The sequence below is a fragment of the Diuraphis noxia genome, unplaced genomic scaffold (genome assembly GCF_037042655.1).
Source record: "Diuraphis noxia isolate RWA-SAM2 unplaced genomic scaffold, SU_Dnox_SAM2 contig0001, whole genome shotgun sequence".
Taxonomy (NCBI): Eukaryota; Metazoa; Arthropoda; class Insecta; order Hemiptera; family Aphididae; genus Diuraphis; species Diuraphis noxia.
Window position 1 is genome coordinate 46,747,805 of NW_028301711.1, and position 27,995 is coordinate 46,775,799.

At 27.2% G+C, this 27,995-nt stretch overlaps 2 long non-coding RNA genes across 2 annotated transcripts; one reads left to right on the top strand and one right to left on the bottom strand.

The window, feature by feature from the left end:
* Nucleotides 1-15: 15 nt before the first annotated feature.
* On the top strand, nucleotides 16-27,995 carry LOC149060777 (uncharacterized). Its single transcript, XR_016189380.1, has 2 exons — nucleotides 16-188; nucleotides 27,739-27,995. It is a non-coding gene; the product is annotated as an uncharacterized LOC149060777 (long non-coding RNA).
* Nucleotides 11,719-13,518, bottom strand: LOC149060778 (uncharacterized). The gene is made up of 2 exons (XR_016189379.1): nucleotides 13,275-13,518; nucleotides 11,719-12,021 (listed from the first exon to the last, which is right to left on the bottom strand). It is a non-coding gene; the product is annotated as an uncharacterized LOC149060778 (long non-coding RNA).

Genomic DNA, 27,995 nt, shown 5'->3' on the forward strand with positions numbered 1-27,995 from the left:
GTTAATATACTTTTCTTGTATTTCAATTCAATTTCTTAGTATATTACAAATACATTACAAAATAGTTATATTTTATATTTTGTACTTAAAATAGTTAAAAGTTAAAATATTATATTTAGAAAGATTTTAATGCCATTTAGCATCATGGCATTTATATCAACAGCATCAAGAAGAAGAACGACGATGTTGTAAGTAGTTATGTTTCTTAAATTATTAAATAAATATTAACTAGTAAGTTGTAAATTGTTATCATATATTTGAGTTACGTCGAGAAGCGACATCATACTTATAGTATGGGATTTAACTTTTACCTTAGAAATAGTTATGTTTAATATTGTTTGCCATAGAATTATATTTGATTATAAATTTATAACTGGTGAAATGCAGTTGCTGTGATTTGTAACCTAAAATTGTTAATGCAACTAGAGGTATTTGTTATACAAATGCCGGGCAATATTTATTAGAGGTAAATTCCCTATTAGAGAGTGTAGGCAGCTGCCTTGAGTGAAAAATTCTGTAGTGCATTATTAAAATACACAATACCTACGTGAAAAAAAGTGTAAAATTAATTACTTTATATGTATATTTGCGAAAAATGGTTGTATAAAATATTTTTTTTTTTTTTATTGATCCCGAAAAAACATTGACAGCAAAGGCCATTAGTTACAGTAAGTTAAAAAATATGTATGAATAATTGTTTACGACGATATTTACAAAGATGGGTTATAAATGAAATGGGATGTACATTTTTTTTTATATGTGATTATACAGTTTAGTGTTTTAAATAATTCAATAAATCTAAATTATTTTTAGGATTGGGACCGAGTGCGGAGTCAAGGTTGTATGGTATATACTGCACGCTGTATTGTGCTCAACTCGTCCTTAGTTGTACAATAAACAGTAGGCATTTATGTATTTGACGTTTAACATAGTTCCACAGGTTTAACAAATGGGAGACTCCTCTCTTACCAACAGGAATCCGTGCGGAAAATTGTGTATATTATTTTAATGTATATGGTATAGGTAATATCTATTGAATATTTCGACTCATTATAATACATTTTATAGTCATAATAAATCTTAATAATCTGCGTTAAGGGGCCTCATAAACGAGCATTTTCTTTGTGAAAAACTACTGTTTCTAATTCCAACGATATGTATCAACATTTATCACAATTTTCATTTTGAAAAAATATTCGGATTCTCAATAATATGTAGAAGAGATCGATCTGGCCACATTTAAAATTTTTGTAATTTAGATTGCAATAAATGCTGTTGAAATTTTCGAAATGTTGAAAAATTTCAAATTTCAATACTTAATCAACTAAATAAAATTATAAAAATGTGCCTCGATCGATCCCTCGTACATGTTTTGGAATATATGAATATTTTGTCAGGATGCAAATTGAGGTAGTCGTTTCGACGTATTATTGGATTTAGAATTGTCTGTTTGCGTGAAAAAAACAGAATTTTTTCGGTATCACAAAATTAATATCTGACATGTGTGTGCGAGTGCGTGCAATATTGCCCGTATCTCTACGTATATGTATCAAAATATAAATTACCGCCGTGTCGCGCCGTTGCGTTCCTAGAAAATATCAGATACCGCATCGATTTTGTAATTTGAAAATAATACGGAATAGTAAATGCATATATTTAGATTCAATTATATCTTAATGTTTCTTAGATATATAAGTATGATAGGTATAAAAATTGTTTTTCTATATTATTATCCTCTGCTATTGAATGTTAGCATTATCATTCGACAGTCGACAAACATCCTGTCAAGTTTAGTTTTTATTAGACGACATTATTTAATTATTGTTTTAAAATGAGTCCAAGATATGCTGCAAAATCAAAAATTCCACCATCAAAAAGAAACAAACATAGAGGATTTATAAATTCAATTAGAAACCCAATACAACTCGTAACTGTTTCTGCCGCCACTGTCAGTCGTATGGTGTGAAACGGTCCTGTTCTCTCGGCAAACAGAGTATATGCTCTATAGCTCTTTTGTCTACTTGTCATTTTACAAAAGATACCAATAGTCCATATGATGTTAGTTAATAATATAATAAAGACACCAACATACGAGACGTTTCCAAATGATTAGTGCATGATTTTATTTTAATTATTCACACAGAAAAGGTGTGTTAAAATGTTTGTGATAAAATATTATTTTATTACAAATAATAAACGGGACTTATCCAAGAAGATAGTGCGCGATCGACGTCTAATTACGGTTCGATTGGGTGGAGAGTGGTAAGTGAAATATTGTACTATGCGGGTTATTACTACTAATAATCATTTACGACTAATACAACGACAAGGCTGATTACCGAATGTATAAGAAGTTGCCTATAAAATGTTCCTTTGAATCCAGTGGTATGGACTGTATGGAGGCACCTTAATCACCACCTTTTTGTCATCGCGTCTTTTTTTTTTTAGCTTCCTTGACTTGGTTGCTTTGAGGTATATCTGTACATTTAACAAGGCCACGCTTCTAACTTGTATTAATTAAATTGATTGTGACACTGACATTATTACAAATAGACAAATTGCTCTCTGAAGTAAAATTTTAATTTTCTGTAAAATTAGGAATATTAGAAATAGAGATAAATAAACATCAACATGCCCACTATTAATATTTCCGGTTAGACACTATCTTTTTACTGGGAATGTATCTACACAAAATTTAGCATAAAGATTATTATTGTAATAAATTTCAAATACATATGGGAAAATATTGCCAGCTGCAAACAATTCGCAGTAACCACCGTAGACAGTAAGATTTTCCATATCATTAACATAATCCTCAGAAATGGAAAAGTTGTCACCATATGAATTGTAAGACATATTAACAAAGCCAACAAAGGTATTCCAATTATCAGAGACACACGCAACAATTGTATTTCGGATCTCCTGGCATCTTTCTTGAGTCTTATATAAATGAAAGGAAGCTGAACGGAAAAGGCAGGCACCATCACCAATAATTAGTACTTACAACTATTTGAGCTGTCAACATTCCATTCACAGTAATTTCTTCAATAGATGACATTTTTTATAAATTAAAGTGAAAAAAATAACTAAATAATAAATAATATCTTATGCCCATATTATATTTCCAATGACAACCACTAATCAATAATCAGATTATAATATAAATAAATAAATATAATATTAATAATATTAGATATTGCTTGATAGATGGCGCTACTGTCGTATACTTACAATCACTTAATTTTACCTTTAGGGGTGAATTTCCAAAAATCCTTTCTTAAAGCATGGAGAAATTATAATATTAATCCATCTTCCAATCTTGAAAATTTCAAGCAGATCTGCCTTGTAGTTTGGGCTCTACGGTGATCCCTCCAGAGAACAAATTCCTTTATATATTATATATATATATATGAAGATTTGCGAAAAATAGTTGTATAATTGTTTTTATTGTGTATATTTTTTTAATGTATATGGTATAGGTAATATCTATTGAATATTTTGATTCATTATAATTAGGGAACGGATTTGAATGCAAATTGCATTTTTTTCTGAATGTCCGAAAACATTGGTTTCCAAGCAAAAAGTTCATTTCATACATCAAAGAATTAAAAAATGTAACTTTTATTTTGCATTTTTAGAGCATTTTTTGAAATTTTTAGTGCATTTTGTGGTTTTTAAGTCATTTTTTAAACATTTTTTCCACATTCATTCTAAAAAAAAAAATTAAAATACCTAAATATGTATTATGTTACGAAATTACGAAATTACGAAATTATTGTTGACACGTGTAGACACAAAATATAATATACATACAAGTTACAACAGATTATTACCCTCATCAAGGTAAAGATAAGAGATAAGATTTAAAGTTAGTTAATTAAGGTTGTATTGTATTTAAATATTTAGATTTTTCATAATAATGTGTTTTTTTATAAGCTTTAAATACAACATTTTGTTTTTATTGAATATTAACCCATTTTTAAAGTTTTTTAGGGCATTTTTTTAGTGCATTTTTTGATGTTAAAGTATTTTTTTAAGGCATTAAATCGTATTTTTTAAGGCATTTTTCTTGTTTTTTAGAGCATTTAAATCCGTTCCCTAATTATAATAAATTTTATAGTCATAATAATTTCGTGAAAATAATCCACAAGTCGTACACGCAATTTTACAGAAAACAGTTTTTCATAATACTAAATTTAACGCGTTGAGCTTCGCTGGTAAAGTCAGCGCGACGGTACATTTAAAAATACGCAAGTGGTCGACTACGCGTTATGATATATCAAGCAACAATATTGTTATAATATTTTATATTCTTATCGACGATCGACATAGTTGTGATTTCAGAGAAAAATTAATAGCAACACGGCCACACTATATTATAAATTCGACAATCCTAGCAGTATTGATGTTATTATTATGAACTGTCTTGTTCGAAAGACAACAATTATAAAAACAATCAAAAACTCGAATCTATTATTATAATTATATTATTTTTTATTGGAAAAATGACCGGACAGTTCTGTGTGTTAGAGAGATTGTGAGGTATGAGGCATGTCAGTGTATTGGTTTAAAATCAACTAGAAAGTAGTTAAGTATAAAGAAAATGTTTAAAATCAAGACTAAAACTTCTTAAATTAAAAAGTTATGTTGGGAATTTTCATACAAAAACATTTATTATATCATTTCTTTTGTACGACTATTATTATAAAAAGAAAGTATTACTAAAAATGTTGTAAATTGCAATGTTTTACTTAGTATTCTAAAAAATGGTTTTAGTTTTGTTTTAATAATGATGGTTCATGATTCAAAAAAATTATCACAATAGGTTTTCATTAAAATTTAATAGACATCCATAACAATTTTTCCAAAGCAGGCTAAGTAATTAAGAATGAGAAAAGTCTAAAAATTCAAATAGACCTAGGTGCTAGGTTCAATTATTGTTTATTATATTTAATACTTAGAGAATTTGGGAGGGGTATAATAATTTGTTTGCCTATTATAGGGGTTGCAATTTTTAGTGCCAATAGCCATAAAAAAAAATTAATCCACCTCTGGCTGGACTCCATGAAAAACTAATTAATTTAATGGTTTCATAAAATTTAATGGATCAACCATGGGCCACTAAATCATATTTAAGAGAGCATTAGCTCACTATCCATCCAATAAATATTTAGTAATTGTTCGTGGAACTCGGCACATAATGCAAAAGTCAATAGCTATAGGTAAAAAATTATTATTAGATACACAACAAAAATACGAATATTTATTGGAGTGTTGTTGGAGTATGGCACGCGCATAGTAAAGAAAAATTTTGAGATCTCTATAATTTTTATCCTTGTGCAATTACCCATAAAAAAAAATAAAAAAAATAACTAGAACTAAATCAAGACAAGTCCTAAAATTATAGTAAACGTACAATTATTTTTTAAGTATTAAAAAATAATTTAAATACCTACCTATTTTTTGAAATGTATTTATATATTTAAATAACTATGAATTCAAGCACTTAAATACTTTTTTACAATATTTAACAAGTATATTATATACGTTTTATATTATTAGTGTACGTAATGCATTTGAACAGCTATATAGAACATATTTTACTAGACCATCTGTACATATTATTGTAAAGATTGAAATTATTTATACATTTTAATTTTTAGTTACAAAAAAACTATACACGCAGTTTATCGACTATGTTCATTATTACGAATCATTATCATACGAATTTTATTTAACGATCAATATAAATTATTTTAAATTAACGGATTAAAAATAATTTTTTGTTCAAGATTAAAAACCTATTTTAGTTGATGTCTGTGGGTTTTAAAATCATTTTTTAAACCTAGGTATATTATCCTAAAATTTGGTATGCGTAGGTTTGTCACTTTTGGCTAACATATTACTCGATTGCGTTCGCGTATGTTTATTGATGAATCAAAGAGGTTTTATTATTAGCTTAGAATAATTTTTTTTTAAAAGCCAATTCAGATTTAAAATGTACCTATCTGAAAACTTGTATGGTAAATGTAGGTACAAATATATATATTATATAATATAATTTTTTGTATTTATGAAATAATACAATTTTTATTAAAAGCGTTCTACTGATTACGATTATTATACGATTGATTCGCAGTTTTATGTATTGTAAATTTTTTTAATATAATTGTAACTAAAGTAAATATGCGATTTTCATACTTTTGATTAATATTTCTGTTGTTAAAATACTTAAAAAAATTGTATATACAATTTACATATTATGTGATAATACTATTACTAAAACGTCTAAAATCAATTTATTTGTCTATAAAGAGCAACATTTTGCTTGAACGAAAAACACACACAATGCGCAATGTATGCTTTCACCTTATTTTTTTTCCGGTAAAATGATGGATGACCATATAATTTAATCCAGTACTAAAATAGAGCTTCGATGGGTAGACTATTGCCCTTAACAAGTGTCCCATCAGTTGACTTTGTGGTTTTGATTTTGTTCTGAAACAAATAACGCAGGGTCTACTTAGTAATAATATGCTTTTCTACTTAAATTGAACATCGAATTTTCATTAATTCACTATTCGGGATGTACACTTGTGTATTTAAATTACCAATCAGTATAAAAATAACCGCAAAGTATTGAAAAATGAGTAAAACTAATAATATTCGAAAGCAAAAATTATAATTGTGTTTATCATAGAAATAATTGTATGATTCAACTTATGGTTGAAATTAATTGGGTAAACTAAAAACTATAGAAAGATAGGCTGCAGTATTTATTGTCCGTGTCTCAATATCATTTCAAAGTATGCTCTGATATAGAGTATAGTGCTGCATGTGTTGATTGTACGACCGCACTGGCGTGTGGCTAGGTTGCGTGACTTCAATATTTTGGCGTGGACGCCGTGTGACTTTTGTTGTGGGTTGGAGATAGTTGTCGGTGAACATCAAAGAGAGCCTTGTGACAAATGATATGTTGAAACGTCACCTGATTGTTCTAAATGACATTCACGCGTCGATATGTCGTTATTATATAGGTACGCCGTCGATAAGTGTAATAGATAATGCCATTACCGTAATGATAGCTTAAAATAAAAACATTGGTAATTTTTGACGGCGATCAAATGTATTCTAAATCAACTAAATGCTATCTACGTACTTACCTATATGTGAGCCTTCTTAGCCCTTAGGTAACGCTCCAGTACAATATTATGCCTAAACTCTAGTTCAGGTGGAATTTGTATTGTTAAGTTGGATTTGTTTGTCTGGGAGATGGGAGATGCCTACTTTGCGCCACCAAAAGACACTTTTAACTTTTTAAGTGCGTATGTAATTTTCTCCAAAATATAACATGTATTTTGTGTCAAATTCAAAAATTAATTTTTGGTAATTTGCGTCGTGACAGGAAACGAATTGGAATATGTAATTTGCGCCATACTTATAACTTCAATTTTTGGAGTTTATCATTATTTTTAATAATAATATGAGAGATTTCTATATGCTTTATTAATAACCGACATTTTACTTTTTTAATATACATTAAATACGTTAATTACTTTATGTTAATTTGTGTACATTTTAAAATTTTCTAGAAACGTAACTATTAAAATGGACTTGATTGATCAATCGTTAAAAATATAATTTGTTATTCTGTTCAAAAAAATTGTTCAATTATTTTAAATTTGTTCGAAATTACAATTTTAATAGGGTGAATAATTTTGCAAATTTTTGGACGACCACAATATGTTGTTACACATTTTTAACTTTTTGATTACATATTTTGATAAAAATAAGTACATATTTTATGCTTATATTTTGATTATTTTACCATGCTAAAATTATAATATTTTTTTAAAATTAAAAGTTACAATGAATTGACAAAATACTGAGTAATATTAATTTAATAATATTGTTGTGTACAAGCTAAAACGCCGGAAGTTGAGAAGATAGGCTACATGAGAGTACCTATTCGTTATTATAATAATAATAAATTAATTTATGCAAACTAAAACGCCGTGCATTGCGGAGATAGGTTATACGAGTATTTCTTATTATTTTTCTGTTCAAAACGCCTCGAGTTTTTAATATAGGTAACATAGTAATCATATACATCCGTCATTTATTTTTGTTAGATGTGTCAGCTGAATTTTAATATGTATTTCACAGACGAAAATCCTAACGCCGTAAACTATGTTGTATAGGCAGCACATTTGCCTTAGCGTCAAATTAGTGAAAGTGTTCTGAAAAACCAACGCCGTTTGTATTCAGTATAGTGTGCAAAACATAAATAATATTTTGGAGAATTGAATCGCAATAGCCAGGCAGTATTTTTCTTCTACAGTCACATTGAATCAAATAATCATAATGTTACGTGAAAAAAAAGCAATTCTATAGGCTAGTTATTTAATTAGTGATCTTTTGATGGTAAAAAATATTTGAAATTGCATTCAAATTAAAATAGCCAATTGGAGTTAGTATTTTTGTTCAGACATTTATGTATATTTCTGCAATACAATTTTACCAATGTTTCAAAATTATAATAAAATATATGTTACATGCTCGCACGCATACCAGAATTTATTATTCCTAATGTCACCTACGGAATTATTCGTGGCCATTCTCTTAAAAAGACAGTTTTGATGTATATGAATAAAGTTAATAGATATTTATTTCATTTGCTTGAATAGAATATAGAGTGAAGGTATAATACAAGTCCGAAAATCGTTATAATAACAGGTGCCTAAAATAAGAATAATGTAAAATAAATAACAAGAATAACACTTATATAACAAAAAATTGAATTATGGCAGAGACTATTACATTTAAATCTAAATCGATAAGAAACTATTCCCCGTGCTGTAAATAATAAAATATCAAATATAATGATTCCGTACGATTTGGAATTATAGTAGGTACCTACTGCTCCTCTTATAAACGAATTTTTGAAGACAAATGGAAAAATATGTAAGACCTAGCTATATTATACCTACAACCTATACTACATTAGATATGAACAAACTAACAATACGGAATAATTTTAGTATAGATACGTTTTTTTAAAGTCAAACATTAAACTTAAAAAAAATTGTTTTTTATTCAGTAGAAACAGTTAAAATACGATTCCCTGACTCGGCGAGGCCTTACTTTTTGGGCCTCATTTTCTGAATGTTGGGAAGTGCCTAGGTAGTTAGTATAGTTACATTCTTCATGTACCTATATGCACATTTCAAACATTTAATTAGTAAGAACACATTTAAATTTAAATTATTTAGAGCTATAACAGTGATGTGATAAACCTAAATGGCTAAATAAAATATTTCGTTTTCTAGTTGGTGAGATCTTATTTTGACGTAGTACCTATACAATTTTATTTTTAAATTCAAACAAGCGACGAAAGCCTACTCCACGAGTGCACTAGTTTCCTGGTTTCTAAATGTATTTTAAATAGTTAGCGATAATTCCATATACGATCAAAATAATTTTTCTAGTCAATACTTAAATGTGGAAATCTAAATAAATTACCGGACAGGATACAGAGATCAGTTGTTGGTCACTCATCAGTCATCTCGCTTAGCTTTATAAATGTGCACCACTGTAATACCAAATTATTGTTATCCAATAATAATCTCATAATAAGCTCATCAAGAGGATCTTTTTTTTTATTGAATATTTACACTATTATTCCCATTTCAAAGTCAGCTTATATTGTATGAACACTTCTCTATCCAATGTAAAAATATAGTCTATCAAATAATTTATACCAATATTACACTGGCTTATATCGGGGAGTTTTAATTTTTTGTTATACTTAATTAAAACGATAACTAGGTAAAAACATGAACAAACACCAAATGTTAATCAAAATCGGCCAATATTTCTATATAACCCAAAACCGTTTTCTGAATTTTGCAAGTTATCATTTCAATATTGCCCATACCCACCCCACTACTATATTGTCACATCAAAAATTTTTTTTAGTTTAATATTGTTTTTCGAATGCCGTAATATCCAACTGTAATATCCTTAATATACAGTTGTCGTTTTATTAATGGTCTAATTGAAACTATTAAGAAGTGTCCTGTTTTTTAGACATTTTTTATGTTCCTGGTTTCGCCAGGTTTGCCTATCAGTAAATTATACTAATCTTGAAAATAATTCTCCACTAATTGGAATGATTTCGATAGGGTTTCTTGTGGTTAATTAATATTATTTTACATGTAATTTTATTAACTTTGTTGCATATTGTTTTTGTTTAATTCATAATTTTTCATAAGATTGTTAATTTTTGCATTGCTTATATTGTTCCAAGTACACCCTTAAGGAAAGATTTTATAAGAAACTTAGAATACTAGAAAACTAGTGTTAGTTCTTATGTAAACTTCTGTGAAAAAAAAAAATGTTTTTTTTTTTAAATTCATACTATTATTCGGATAAAACTATCATTAATTCTATTTTTTAATAGTTAAAGACTTCCATTAAACGTTATTATTTAAACAGTCTGTAATATATTTATTCATAATTACCGAGACTACGAAACCATACGAAACTATAAACCTACAAATTCCGAATAACCTATACGAAGCTCTGAATCCACAAAAAAACAACCTGTAGAAGTAAGAGCATGTCAGTACTCAGTGCATTATTATTCGTTCTCTTTCTCTCTTTTAACCTCTGATCCACGCGCATCAATTCATGAACGAATTTACAGTAAATCATTTTTTTTTTTTTTTTGTTATCTTAGAACTTTACTACACGAATTATAGAGAATAATATTTTTGAAGGTATAACATAAATTTGACTAAATATTGCTCAACATAATTTAATAGGTTTTCAATTAAATTAAAAATGTTTTTAAATTGTATTAATGAAGTTAAATATAAAGCCAAATAATAGTGAAATATAAAATTGATATGTCATACCCTTAAAAATATTATCGTCTATCATTTTTATAACCGGTGGATTTTATTTTAAGATTACTCAAAAATCATGAAAAACTATTTCATATAAAAGCGTTTTATCTTGTTGTGCGTGGGTCTGGATGAGAAAATAAATATTGTGCTGACATCCAAAATGATTTCCTTTCTAAAAACATTTAATTTGTTTAACTCTTTTTAGACACTCCACTATGTACACTTTTTTGTTACATAAAACATATTTATTTTTGTAAGCTAATAACCTTAGAAGTTGAAGCTGTAACACGAAAAAAAAAACACGTAATATAAAAATTGTAGATGTGATAAACATTGTGAAAGCTCAATTATTTGTTAAATTTATAGTAATGTGACATAAGTTATAACGCATATAGAGGTACATAAAGATTCATAAAGATTAATGCGAAATGTCAAATATTTAGATTAATACAAAGAGCCATACGATGATCGTATAACGATTAAACTATATTATTAGGTATATAGGTATATTAAATCTTAGGTTCGCATAATTTTCTATGAGTGTTTGAAGTTCAAATTTTGATATAATATTATTTTGTTATAACTTGTAAGTCCATTATATTGTTCACACTTCTCAGGAACTTGGAAACTTTTCATCAGTACGTATAGGCATAATTAAAAATTTACAAAATATTTAAATTAATTTTAAACTCTTATTTTTATACATACCATAAACCTATTTCTATTCACACTAGTTCGCGAAATGTCAATATCGACAATAACAGCTTGTAATATAATATTATATATTTTTATAATAATTACTAATTTATGATATGCCTATGTGATTTGTTTAATTTTGTTGCAAAAATTAGTTTTACTTACAATTAACTATAATACTTATATAGTTGTAAAAATATATAATATTATCATAAAATATCCTTAAAAATATAGACTAACGGAGCGTCTCTGATTAGAATTGTTTTTCGTCAGCAATGATTCGTCATTAAATTAAAATTTAGCACATCCATGATAATCTGCTCAATGATAAGGTAAAGTCGATAATTTTTGTTTCTTTTGTCGTATTTTGGAGCAGTATAATGCTTCAATCTTCAACTCTGCATGTGTGTGATTTCTGGAAGATAATTTGATTTGGTGATTTGGTTGGTATTACAACGGTAGGTAAGAATTAAACCGTTCCAAGTATTTTCAAAATAATTGGGACAACAAAAAATGAATTTACAAAACTAAACATAAACGTGATTTTGCTTTGTCACGCGTTGTAATAGATGGACACTACAATAATCGCAACTTTCGAGTGTGTGCGTATCATCCTTGAAGTATATATTTTGTTGATTCTTTATCATTTATCAATGGATATACGCAGTATCTATAACCGCAGTCATACCCAAGACTTTGGGTAGCATCTACGATTTATTATTCTACTTCCTCGGTCATAGCATATTAATTTAAATGATACATTTTATTACAACACACATAGGACAAATCTTTACTTTCGTTAGAAACTTTGACATATTGCATCGTGTTTCTATTGAATTATAAAAAAACAACTAAAATCATTATTATTCGCTTAAATATCCAATTTTGTCAACATTTCAACTTCAAACATTTATAAAAAACTGTATGTATTTTAAATATTTTGGAATTGTTTGGGTACAACTTACGAGAAAATATATTGTTTTAAATTATTAAACATATTGACCCAACATAATATACTACTACTACAGTAAAAAAAAAATCAAATTTCATCATGCAAGGAAAATTATAGTTTATGTTTTTTTGATTCATTAATTTGAATAGTATTAAAACAAAAATCATTTGAGGGGGGAAAACGTTATAACACTTTTAAGTATATCAGACATCGTCATAATTACTTCACTAATAACATTACTCGCTTTGAGCCGTAAGGGCCATATTCTTAGTGGCCCATCTTATCTCAACTGTCTATTATACCTAATATTGATTGCATCCGATGATTCCTATATGAGTTAAATAATCAAAAAATCATATAATTACATTATTTAAAAAATTAAAAAACTCTAAACAATTGCAGGTTGTACGCACGCGTCATATTTCACGCGACCCGGCTAACCCCACGCACCGTGTCTCGCGTCAGTGCTCAGTGCGTGACTTTGATGATATGGATGTCAAATTGTCAAATAATTTTGCTCTTTTGCGGTAGTTTTGAAAACCGTTTGATCGAGCTCATCGTCTACCCAATTCATCTATACCACTGCGGTTAGGTTAATTACTATACAATAAAATCGTCGTAGTTCATCGACATCGGACGAATTACAGGCACCACCTTAGGTACGGTTGGTGATCGGACCTACTCGTCGAGACCTTTCGATGCCGACTGGAGCTTACCTGCTGGCAGACGGTTGGGCGACGTTGAATGTTGACGCGACGGCGAGCGAAGTGCAGCGGTGTGTCGTGTCCATGAAATGTGCGGTCATCAGTGGTTTCAGACGTTTCATGGTCGTCCAAACAGGCGGGTTCAACAGCAGTCGGTGTCCGGCCGTCTGTCCATGGTGGTTGCGCGGCGGCAAAGTCGTCAAACCAAAGGCGGGTTATAAAATAGAACGCGGGCGGGCGGACGGCGGCGGGGCGGGAGAGGAAAATATAAAAAAGATGTACGCTCGTGCGGCGTGTGGCATGTGTTTTTCTTGCGCTCTTTAGTAGTGGTTCGCGATGGTTTTTTACAGTTCGCGCGCGTATATTACGGAGACGGGTCAGATTCGTATTTAATTTTAGATATACCAACTGTGCCGCACAGCCGTCTTAATGAACCGCTTTCAACGCGTACAGTTTAACACGTCAACCATATCTGCGGGGAAAAAAAAATCGTACACAAAAATATTACTATTAGTGAAAATAATTGAATCAAGTATACATAATATTATATTATATACATTAGACACTGCAGCAAACTATGTATTTTATTTTTAAACAAAATCATTTTTCCCGTATAATACATATAATATGCGTATTGCATATACCTATAGGCTATAATGTATACATATTATACATCGGCCGGCCGACCAGACGACCGTGATTTTAATTTTTTTTTCCACAACCGTATGTGAAGTATAGTTATTTTATTTCGTTGTTGGACGGTCGACAATTTTTTTCCCCCGAAATCAAATCATAACTACTAATTTAAAGTCGTCATATTATATTCAATTATATACTATTAGAATTAATATTTGTACCATTTTCTTAAATGTAGGTACACTGAAAAATTTAAATAAATAAAACTTGTTATATTATAGCAATGCTTTAATTATTAAGTAAACACTTCGTAATGAAATATTAAAATTTTGTAATAATCATATTCACAAACGAACCAGACATCGGAAGGGCGGTGGTAAACTCTCCCGATTTTATGGTAAAGTCTCCCGATTTTTAAAACTAGTAAACTCTCCCGATGGTAAACTCTCCCGGGTAAATATTACGTTTACCTGAAAGAAATGTGCAAATTCTCCCGAGTTATTTTAAATGTTATTGCTACTCTTTGAATTGGCTACACTGCAGAGATTGTGATTATAATTTTTATTATGAAGTGTATTACTGTATTTATCTTGTGTTAACCTGTATTTGTCATTTAAACATTTAATTAACGTTAGAGTATTTTTAATTTAAATATTTAAAACGATATCGACTATAATGGCTCAACCAATTCTAACGGTGTAAAACGAATAATACCCCACGCTCCCCAGCTAGCTTAGTAGTAGGTACTGAACTAGACCAGGGAGAGTTTACGTGTTCCCGTCAGGTAGTATTAGACTAAACCCGGGAGAGTTTACCATCGGGAGAGTTTACATGCCATTAAAATCGGGAGAGTTTACAATCGCCCCATCGGAAATAGGAAACTAGGGTTCGTAACATTAATGAATGAAAAAATATTATAAATAAAATACTATAAAAATTAAAAAAATATATATCTGACAATTGGAGAATAATTTTTATTAGAATTTTAAAAGGTATTTGTATATAAGTATTCGATTTTCAAATACAAATACGTCCAAGACAGCATTTAAAATACTTTCCAAATACTTAAACCAAAAAGTATTCTAAATACTATATAAGTATTCAAAAAGTATTCTATATGCTATAAAAGTATTTAAATTTATTTACTCAAATAATTTACAACACTGTTTATATGAGTAAATACAAACATTAATTAAATAGGACATAGTGTCCTATTATACCAAGTCACATATTAGGTAATTTATATCAAATTAGTAGGTAATGACTAGATCTTGTAATTCGTTAGAACCCAGTAGATCAATTGAATTATGCATTTATATATGTAAAATATTTTATTTATATTTATAACGATAAGATTGAGACAAGATTATCAAATTTCCTGTCATTTCTTTCAGGTGAACCTAACCTAACCTATAAATACGCATATAACATAAAAAATGGCAAAATATGCATGGTTAAAATTATTAGCAAATCTAGGTTAAAAAAAAAAAAAAAAACTATTTATTAGAATATTTGTATATTCTAATAAATAGTTTGTATACACATACCTATAAATCCCGGTAGGTATTTATAGTTATGACAAATTAATTCTACCAGGTCTATAATATTATTAAAATATACCTTGTAAGCTATATGCCTGTATCCATTATTATATTATTAGCTTCATAATGTTTAAATACATAAACAATTCTGAAGAAACATGAATGATTTAGGTATATATACATAATTATGTCATAACTCATAAGTTTTGACAATCATTATTTGGACAAAGGCAAATCGGTATCTATCGTGAATGGCATTTTTAAAAATTACCCCCACCGTCTTGCATTTGTCATTAGTTTATTTTATAACACTTAGGCACAATTTTTATGATACGTACGTTTGGTTTGTGAATGTTTGATTGATTTATATTCAATTCATTTAGGTATATTAGAATTGTTACCTATATATGACCACTCTGTAATTATAAGCTACTTTTTATTTAAAAATAATGTGTGCTTATAAACACAATTTGAAAGGGTTTCAAGGGACTCATCTCAATTTAAACGAAATGACCTAAACGTCTTAATTACTACGTACTATAATCTTAAAATAAATTAATCGACAATTCATATTTTAGATTCTGAACGAAGTGAAGAATGTATTGATTTTACAATGATGTGTTTTTTGTTTTTTTTTGTTTTAGTGTCTGTGTACAGCATAACTAGTCAAAATAATACTTCGATTTCAAACTTTGGGGGTGGTTTCCTATGTAAAAGTGAAGATCCTTGGTGCATTATAGAGGTCAAAAGTAAAAATTTTCCAACATTTTTCAAAAAAATTGAGAAAAACAAAAAAAAAAATGACAGAAAAACGGGAATTTTTACGCAAAATCAGTTTTCGACCAAATCGATTTTTTTATATGGTTGTAATTCAAAAACTAATCACTGTAACAACTTGAAATTTTAACCAAATGTTTATGGTAGTGCTATCTATATACAGTTTAATTTTCAAAAATGTTTGACTTTTTTTGAGTTATTTATAGACCACTGAAATTTTCGACTTTTTTGAGAATTTTTTTTGAAGTGTCGGTAAAAAAATGTTGGATGACCAAAAAAACTTGAAAATTTAATAGAAGGTTCCTTATGAGTTGTTCTTATTGTAGATAAAAAAAAATTAAAAATTGTAACTCACAATTTTTTTTAATAAGCGTTTATAGTTCAAAATTTTACGAAATCTATTAAAAACGCGAAAATTTGCAAGTAATTTTGAAGTTGAAAAATCATAAAGAATTTTGCGTTTATAACTAAGGATTAAGTATACAACACTAAGTTTTCCTTCGAGTAGCTATAGAGAAATCTCGAAGCGTCATTATAGGAAAAATTTGAGGTGCGTTTGAATTTTAAATTTTTACGAAATAGCGTCCCGATAATGATTTATCCTGAAACGATTTTAAATATTTGTTAGTATTCAAAAAGTATAAGTCGTATATACTTGAAAATTTTATCAGTTATTTAGATTGGCATTTTCTTTACATGATTTAATTTTGTAAAATATTTTGATTTTTTTTGAGATATTTATAGACGACTGAAATTTTCAATTTGCCTGAAAATTTTTTTTTGAAGTGTCGATAAAAATTTTTTGGCCCTATCAAAATACTTGAAAATTTAATACAAAGTTCCTCATAAGTTATTCTTATAGTGATTAAAAAATTATAAGAATACATAGGCACGATTTTTTTTTATTAGCATTTGAAGTTCAAATATTGACTTAATACGTAAAAATTACGGCAATTTTCAAATTGGACGACCAAAAAAACTTGAAAATTTAATACAAGGTTCCTTATGAGTTGTTATTATTGTAGCTAAAAAAAATTAAAAATCGTAAGTCATGATTTTTTTTAATAAGCGTTTATAGTTCAAAATTTTACGAAATCTGTCGAAAACGCGAAAATTGGCAAGTAATTTTGAAGTTAAAAAATCATAAAACTTTTTGCGTTTATAACTAAGGATTAAAAATACAACACTAAGTTTTTCATATGTTTTCCTTCAAGTAGCTATAGAGAAAACTCGAAGCATCATTACAGGAATAATTTTAAGTGCGTTTGAATTTTAATTTTTTACGAAATAGATAACGATTTATCCTGAAACGATTTTAAATATTTGTTATTATTCAAAAAGTATAAGTCGTAGATACTTGAAAATTTTATCAGTTATTTAGAATGGCATTTTCTTTACATGATTTAATTTTCAAAATATTCTGATTTTTTTTGAGATATTTATTGATGACTGAAATTTTCAATTTGTCTGAAAATTTTTTTTTGAAGTGTCGATAAAAACTTTTTGGCCCTATAAAAATACTTGAAAGTTTAATACAAAGTTCCTCATAGGTTATTCTTATAGTGATTAAAAAATTATAAGAATACATAGGCACAATTTTTTTTTATAAGCGTTTATAGTTCAAATTTTTACGAAATCTGTTAAAAATGCGAAAATTTGCAAGTAATTTTGAAGCTGAAAAATCATAAAATTTTTTTTGTTTATAACTTTAGGATTAAAAATACAACACTAAATTTTCCATAAGTTTTCCTTTAAAGTAGTTATAGAGACAACTCGAAGCATCATTATAGGTCAAATTTAAGTGCGTTTAAATTTAAAATTTTTATGAAATAGTGTAACGATAAGGATTTATCCTGAAACGATTTTAAATATTTGTTATTATTCAAAAAGTATAAGTCGTAGATACTTGAAAATTTTATCAGTTATTTAGATTGGCATTTTCTTTACATGATTCAATTTTAAAAATATTTTAACTTTTTTTGAGATATTTATTGACAACTGAAATTGTTTTTGAAGTGTCGATAAAATTTTTTTGGCCATATAAAAATACTTGAAAATTGAATACAAAGTTTCTCATAAGTTATTCTTATAGTAATTAAAAAATTATAAACATACATAAGCACAATTTTTTTTTATTAGCATTTGAAGTTCAAATATTGACTTAATACGTAAAAATTACGACAATGTTCAAATTATCTTAGATAGAAATTCATAAAAGTTTTTCTTTTTAATTCTAAGATTTGAGAATTTAATACAAGGCTCATAATATATTTTTACAATAGCAGTTGAACAATAAAATAAATGTATAGCCACAATTTTTTTTTTACATGTATTCAAATTTTAATTTTGACAACATACGTAAAAATCACGAAAATTCATAAATTATTTTATTCTAGAAATTCATAAAAAATTTTCCTTTTATACCTAAGATTTGAAAATTTAATACAAGATTCCTTACAAATTTGTCAATCTTTATCAAAAAAAAAAAATGTCCACCGGAAATTCAAATTAAATTTTTATTAGTATTTGAATTTTAAATATTGACAAAAATTCGTCAAAACCATGAATATTTGTAAATTATTTTGTAGTTCAAAATTCATAATATTGTTTGTATTTATATCTAAGGTTATAAAATTTAACACCAAGTTTTCCATAAGTTTTGCTTCAAATAGCTATAGAGAAAATTTGAAGCGTCATTATAGGAAAAATGTTTTGAGCGTTTGAGTTTTAAATTTTTATGAAATCTCGTAATGATAACGATTTATCCTCAAACCAGGTATTCGTATATCTATGATAATATAAGGTATTATGAATTATGATAACTACACTAATTGATTAACCGTGCCTTATGCAAAACGCGTCTTAATTGAAAAATAACTTATTTGTTTCAAAATAGAATATTTGACAATATTTAAATATAATATATCCTAGACTGACAAATCATCTCCGTTCAGAATCGTTTTTCGTATACAATGATACCTATCATTGCATTCAAATTTAATCTCATCCATTACAGTAACCTACTGTACAGCAGAGCGACATCCACGACTTACCCGCTTTTTAATTGTTAATTGTTTTTCAAAAATACAGTACATAATCATTTAATAGTAAATTAATGTAAAAAATCGATAAATTTAAAATTAGTGGTCATAAACTTTTAAACAAAATTTAAAATTTTAGTTAGTGATAGGAGATTATTATCAACAAAACACAAATATTTTATGATATTAGTAAATAGAGTTGATCTAACTGGATAATTATTAGTTATTACGTTCATAGGCTTAAACATAGTGTTTGACATTTTAGGGGGTTGAATATTCCAAAGTATATTATATTATGGAGTTATACATTTTTTTTTTTTGGTGAGGAGGGAGGAGCTAAAATTCCCCAGCCACTCTTATTTGTACCTTATAATATGATGTATATTATAATCATTGTACAGGTGTTGTAGTTAACTTCATAAATTGAAAAAAGTAGTATTGATATAAATTATTAACTCATTTTAAAAATGATTCCAAGCAGGCATAAGTAATTACAATTTTTAGGATTGTTTTGAAAAATAAATATGATATAATTATACTTATAAGTATCAAATAAAGATTGGATACAAATTTGAAATTTGAATATTGTATTAATTATAGATGATCGCAGGTTAATATACCTAATAATAGTTAGGATGAAATATTTTCAGACAATGACTTATTAATTACAAATTTTTTCATTGCTTTTAAGATTTGTTTTAAAAAATAATGTTACTCTCTTTATAAATTAATACTAAGCTTAGAGCGATGAATCTAACTAGTTTATTAATATTATTTATATTTATAGCTTCCTAAACAGCTTTTCCAAACATAAAAATTATCATTTTTTTTCTTATTATAATTTTAAATATAAGCACCATTATCTACATCTAATGACTAATTTCTAAAATAAAATAAAATGCTATTTAAAACTTTTTAATAATTTTTATTTCTAATAAAATATATATGTATATTTCATGAGCTAAAAACATCGTTATATAAAAGAAACAGTTTCTTTGTTTCCAAATGTCACTCAGGGTTTAAATGATAATGTTCAACGTATAAATTCACTATTGATTACACAAAATATTTTAAAGGAAACAAATTATTTTTATTTTGTTATGTATTTTTTGAAAATAAACACAACTGTAATATAAAATTTAATTCACATAATAATTATTTGAAAAAAAGAAGTCGTTGATAAGACTAAAATTAGCATAAGTCATCCAAAAATTATTACATATATATTACGCTTAGCTAATTATTGCTACTATTTATATTTTAAAATTATATGTTATAGTAATTTTAAAGGAATGTAGGTAAGAAATGCACCTAATAAATCAACAATTTTATTAAAATCCTAAAGCTAACGTGGTATGGGTATAAAGTTCTTTTGAATTCAATCAATGTGGCAAGTATCGTAATATACACACATATAATTATACAGTTTTAATTAGATAGTTTAACGTTTAACAATATGATTTATTGATATGTATATGTTACGCCGAATTTATGAAATTGCCGATTTCGTGAAATCTGCATCGCTGTTGCCGACAACGTGAAATCGGCAACTTTAAATGCATAACACTGCCGGTTGCGTGAAATCGGCAAGACCATTCTTAAAATAATGATAACACATAATTCAATATAAATTAATGTGTTATATTTATGATTGTACATAAACACTGGAAATATAATAAAATCATATTGTAATAATAAATTATGTGTAAAAGTCATAAAAAAAAATAAAAAAAGTCAAAAGTTATGAAATTATATTAATATGTTTAGTTATATATTCATATTATATTTATACTTTTATCAAAGCAATACAAACTAAGATAAAATGTTTGTACTTACCTATATGATGGCATCGTATTATCGTCATAGGGAATAAAGATAATGGCTTGGTAATGCCAATAATGAACACGCGTGAAATTTTGATTATTTATATAGGTATCACTATTTCATATTTGGAATGTGTTACCGAATTCATGAAATCGGCAGAAAAAAGTGTGCCTATTTCATGAAATTAGCAATCAAAATTTGCCGATTTTGTGAATTTGGTGGCATAGTGGCCGATTACACGTTGCCGGCAATAGCGTTGCAGATTTCATAAATTCAGCGTAACATAGGTATATATTGTATTTAATATAAAATATAAAGTATAATGTACATTGTACATTAAACATAACATTTAATAACGATAATATAGTCGTTATTGATGTTGATGTTGAATGACATTAAAAACTCGTAAAGTTTTTGGTTTAAAATAATAACGTCAGAAACTGACTGTTATTTCCTTTGATCATTCATTAATTAGTTCAAAGACAATATGCAAGACTATTATAAATGTTCGATTGACAAGTTGATGGGCGTCCAAATGAAGGATGTTCTAAAAAAAATATCGCTTTTTAAATTAACCATACAATTTGTGATCAAACCACGTGATTGAATTTAAAAATATGATGGTAGGTACAGTATAGTTATAAACCTTCCCGAGTACACAATTTTTTTCTTCAAATATATTATATAATACTATATAATAAATTTGAAAATTCATACAAACGTATAATATAATATTTTAGTTATTCTGTTTAATGTTATTTAACTTGATCTATAGTAAAAGAAATATTCATACGAGATTTATATTTAACATACAAGAAGGCATTTTAAATGTTTACGAATCACTATAGAATAAATTTAAAAAAAACGTATGCAATGGATTGGTCTGACGTCATTGTTAGATATCTAAATACTAGCTGTCTATATATATTATTACATGCATTAGAATAGTAAAACAATTTAGTAATCTTTCTATAAATATGTCCAAATGTTACTAAAGTTAACCTAATAAAATCAACATATAGAAACAGCCATATGTATAGTATAATACGATTTTAAAAGAAAAAAATAATAATGCTATTCATTTTCTAAAAAGATTTCTTTTAGCATTTCTTCTTTATAAATATAATTGATATTATAAAAATGTCAAACCATCTATTGTGTATTTTTACGAACTACTCTTCTGATAATTTATTACTCATCATTATATTTATTACGACCATTAGTTCGGAAATACCTATCATAAAATAATGCTATTCAGTTCTAAGAATTAAAAACAGGAAATAAGTTTAATAAAAAAATATTTAAATACCAGCATTAGAATATTTGAATACGTGGTATTTTTAATTATTGAACAGAGATCTCTTCTTAGATGTCTACTCTCTCTTTAGACATATTTATAACTTCTACGATGGTTTTTAATTAAAATTATTTACCATAGAACAAAAAAAACCGTGTTAAATGCATGATAATAAAATAAAATATTACCTATTCATACATAATATATGAATTTAAAAAAAAAAAAAAATAGTTTTTAATTTTTATATTGTACTGAATAATTAAAATGAAATTTTTGTAAAATAGGTTCTTTTAAAAGAAATTTATTTTTCAATGATAATGCATTATTAAAAAACATAAAAAATGTAAACGCACATTTGCACATTTTATTTTATGATTTTCAAAGGGTTTGTTAATTTTACTTTATACATAAATGGTACCGAACTACCGACTATTATATAAAACTCACGGATATTATTAATCTTAAAACTAAATTAGAGTGTCTTTATTATAATACTATCGTTGGTTTAAAATATGTAAAATCAATTAATTAATGTTATTGCGGTTGATAAGAATTGCATGTATTCTGTTTCACTGTAATTGAATTTTGACGATTTAAATTTTATTATACTTACCTTTTATATTATAATCCTTATAAAAGATAAGTAATATTTCACATATTACCTATGATTGTGTGAAACAATTTTTGTAGTCAACATCTTAAAGGAGATTGTGTTTCAATAGTCCAAACAAAAATAACGACATAATATTTTCTGTTTTCATAATACATAATATATGAGTTTACTATAGAACCTATAAATCTCTTCGATTTAATTTGTTGTACAGATATTTGACTTTTATTGCAGTTTATTATGAGTTAATAGTACAAAAATAATAATAATTTCTTTAAGTATACCTATTATTATCAGTCATCGAGTTTCAATCGTTTATAATATTTAAATTTATAAATATTAGTATTTTATTACTGTTTAATTAGTATTAATGTTGCAAATTTGAAATTGTATGACTAGAAATAGTAATTAAGTAGGTAGGTATACATAAATTGGTAGGTATCTAAATTGGTATCTGTACAAAATAACAAATCTAAAAGTTTACAGTTATAAGTGAATGTTACATCAAAGAGAAATCATTATTATTACAGTATCACAATGAAATATGAATTATTTTAAAATACTTTAAATTAAATTACGTTATCACTGTTTGAAAGAAGTTAGTGAATTATTTGAAAATTGTATAGATAGGTGTGACTAATATATTGGTACCTACAACTTTTATGATGGTTATATCAATTTAAGATCACTTATTTTGTACAATTTAAGCCACATAATTTAATAAAGAATCCTGAGTAAGGAGTTCTCATTTAAAATAGTAGTAGAAACTTTGTCTCAAGGCCAATTATAATCAAAACATGGGGCAACGACCTGAATTAGTTTGAAACATGTCTTAGAAAAGCAAAACTGTCAAATGATATATACATAAACGGTTAATTAAGTTTAATAAATAGAATAAGGGAGTTGTACTATGTTACTGCATTCGCCTCACGCATTTTCTTTTCTCAGTATTTTTATGAGTGCTAGTATAATATATTCTAAACATATTTTAATATCTATTTAGAAATAAGTGGCATCAGTAAAGTTTCTGTTAACCGAAATTCACATACAGACAATAATGCATCGAATGGTGCGTTATAGATACAGGTGTTGAATAAATTAAATTTTTGTATGTTTTTTCAATTCGATTTGAATATTTTATATTATCTAACAAATATAGAATAATTCATCCAATCTAATTAAATTCTATTTAAATCGATATGATCGAAAGTTTACAAAATCGTTATTTGGGTTTCAGGTTTGTACTTACACTTGCTGATCAGGTTAAGCTACTATGGGCATCAAAAATGCTGTTTTATTAAACGTTTAGATCGTAATACACGTCATTATTGTCACATTATGATAAGAATATTTAATGTATGAACTCATTTCGAGGTCTTTAAGTCTAATGTTTGATATTGGTTATATTTTTAGAATAGTCTGTTGTTGTGTCGCTGTGTAAAAGAATAGAGCAGGCTACAATTAAACGACTAAAAAGTCTGTGACGTACTTGGCTATTATCATCTAATATTATTCTGATCGAACTTAAAACCATATTGATTATTCTCCACATAAATTCGAAATAATATCCAAGTATCATCATTTGACGTAGGTACAGAATATTTCCGATCGTTAATAATTGCGTGGCAATTGAAAGCAATACAAAATATTTAGTTGTCAAAAAATAATTAAAATGTTTGAAATTTCATAATAATAAAAAAAAAATAACAAATACATATAACATAACAATGCAATTCGGACAACAAACGTCGATGTTTGTATAGGTAAATCATATGTTGCTAATTGCTATACACGTCACATACACAAAAGCATTATATTTTATTATATACTATATTGAAATGCACATTCATAAAACGACGGTACCTACACCTTAAATGGCTTAAACACACGAAGCTCATAAACGTTTTTAAATCATTATTTAAAAAAATATTATAATTATTAATATTGCGTAAAAAAATGTTTTTCAAAATTATTATCCTCACCGGTTTTATTATTTTCCGTGTACACTGCGCGGACGAATAGGTACGCGCACACGAACAACAACAACGATTGTAACGACAACGGTAGGCAATCGTTAAAACAAAAACAATAATTATAATGACGATAAGTAATTGAAGAAGGCAATTAATAATTTATTATATTATTATGTATACGACGAAGTACAGAAAACGATACTGGAACACGCTGACGTCACAATCACGAGCACACTATAGGCACATTACGCGACGACGTTAAAACGTGCACACACTTGACTACTAACAATCCGCCAGCCGAACCGTCATCTCGACGCATACCATTATATTTATAGATACACTGGCCACTATTTTGCGTACCCACCATCTGTCTTCTTATTCTATCCTTTTTTTCCCTCTTCCACACCACCACTACTACCAATACTATTACTACTATTAGTAATATAACTACTACTCCGACTACTACAACTACTACCTACTACTACTACTACTACTAATACTACTACTTCTGATAAAATTTTAATATTAACACTACTTACTACTAAACGTTCATTTCGTTTATGTTGGATGAATTTATAAGGACTATGAAATCGATAGGCACCAGTTGATTTTTAAACTAGAAAATAGGTAACGTATGGATTTTTTCCTATAGTTTTTAAAATAATAGGTTCCTCTATGTTTTTTACATATTTGTTTTTAAAATGTTTAATGATATTAAAACACATTCGCGATGTGTAAACATGATGATTTAAGGTATGATTATTCTAATATTGAGTCGCGTAGAAATTTATTGCGCCCGACAAATGCCCGAAAATATAACCATAAAAATTATATTGGATAATAATATTATAGTGCATATAAGTAGGGCTAGGTAGGCTATAGGTACTTAATGTAATAATAATAATGATGATAATTAATTATGGTAACGACGTACCGAGGCGGCGGTACCTATGGTATATTTTTTTATTACGATGTGCCACGGGCAGACGAAACTGTCAACACGTCGTATTGATTCGGACGTCAAATCGAAATTATTTAGCCGAAGGCATACCATCATCATCATCATTAGACTCGAGCTCATTGCAATACTAAAATAATTTATAAATTGTGTCAGTGTGCGATGACGTGTGCGCGCGAGAGAGGAGATCGCGGCCGCGTCCATGTCAAACAACAATGGACTGACTAATAAATACGTTCCAATTAAATAATAGTGTATATACTTGTACGAACATGTAATAATGCAGGGATATGTGTGTGTGTGTGTGTTTTTTAATGATACCATACGTCCATACCACAACTCGCGATTAAAAACTTGCAATCAGTGGTATCATTATTATTATTATATACGCAAGTGACGACTAGATTGAGCGTGTAAAACATAATGAACACCCGCAACAAGCGTATTATTAAAAAAGCTTGTAACGTTTTTTAAAACTGTGTTGAATGATTTATTATTGAATGCCTATATGACGTAAGGTTAGTATTGTTATGGTAGGCATATACACGAATTCAAAATATTGAAATAGGCTGAAGTTGTTATTTCCGTCGAGGTTTTTATTTTATTTTTTATTTTACAAGAAAACTGAACTTAAACGTCTTGACATTAAACTTAATAAATTTCAACAGAAATATACATATATACCTATCTACTTCAATACTGTAACTTAAAATAGTACCTATTATGCTTCATATTTTTATTATTATTAATGTAATAATCACCGTTATTTTAATAACATAATTTCAATTTAATTTCTTAAGTAATTTGAATAAGTATCTAATAAAACAATCATGAAAAATCATTGTTATAGATTTAAATGATTAATATATTTAAAATGACTACGTTACTAGTTATTATTATTATTTTTGTTTTAAATTTACAGTAACTTATATTAAAACATTATAACTTGTATTAAATTTAGTAAATATATATAGGTATACGTTTAGGTAATTATGATTTCATAATCATTATTTTTATATTTTTTTTATTTTAGTAGTTTGTTTTCATTTGTAATTAAATTGTATAATATCAAATAGCAAGTTTAGAAGAGGAAAACTACAAAAAATTGCAATCAATTTCACTATCTTTATAAAATTGAAATATAATAATATTAATATTTGTAGTTTATTTTATTACTTATGAACGAAACATAAATTATTAATTGAAGATGGTGAATGATGAGGCGAGAGAGGATACGGGCTTCCATTGCTCTACCATTAAATGCATCACAGGTTATAGTAGGTATATTTCGAATGTTATTTAAAGACTTTATAAAAAAACGTTTTACTAGAAAATTGTTATATATTCTCTAATTTGACTGTTAAAGCTTTTAATTTTCTTCCTCCCACCAGTCAATCAACCTACAGAAATTTTACAACTATAATTAATTAAACATAATTTTATATTATTATCATTAATATTTAGGGCTTTGATTTTTAAGTCAGTATTTTTAATTTTTAATCTAATCTAGTGTTTGTATAATCTGCAAAGTATTATGGTTTACAATAAGCACAAGTGATGTTGTGGGATATTGCTGATATTGTGATATTGCTGTGGGTTAATAAGAAATATTAGAAAAAATAGAATATAATTTACAATATTTTTAATAAGGTGCTTGTATTATAAATCCATTACAAGTATTTTTATTTAAATTAATTTTTCTTATCCTTGCCTGTAGGTTATGATTAAAAAATTATAACAGTAACAAATTATGTACGATATAGTAGGTACCATTTATATACAAAGTATAACTTATTATTTACCTAATATTTTATTCCAGTTCATGATATCACGATAACGTTCGTATTGTTTAATCGTATGCTTCTGAACAAAAGAAAAGCTAATCGTTTGAGTAAATCAGAAGAAGAAAGTAACTACTATGAAAAGGAGACACTAAACAGATGGAACGAAGCCAAGAAGTGAAAAGATCCTTCAACTCGATCTGCAGATGAGTATCAAACGGTCTTAGTTGCCTTATAATAATTATACCTATGTTTTACTGTATCACATCATATTATATTTATGATTCAAAAATTA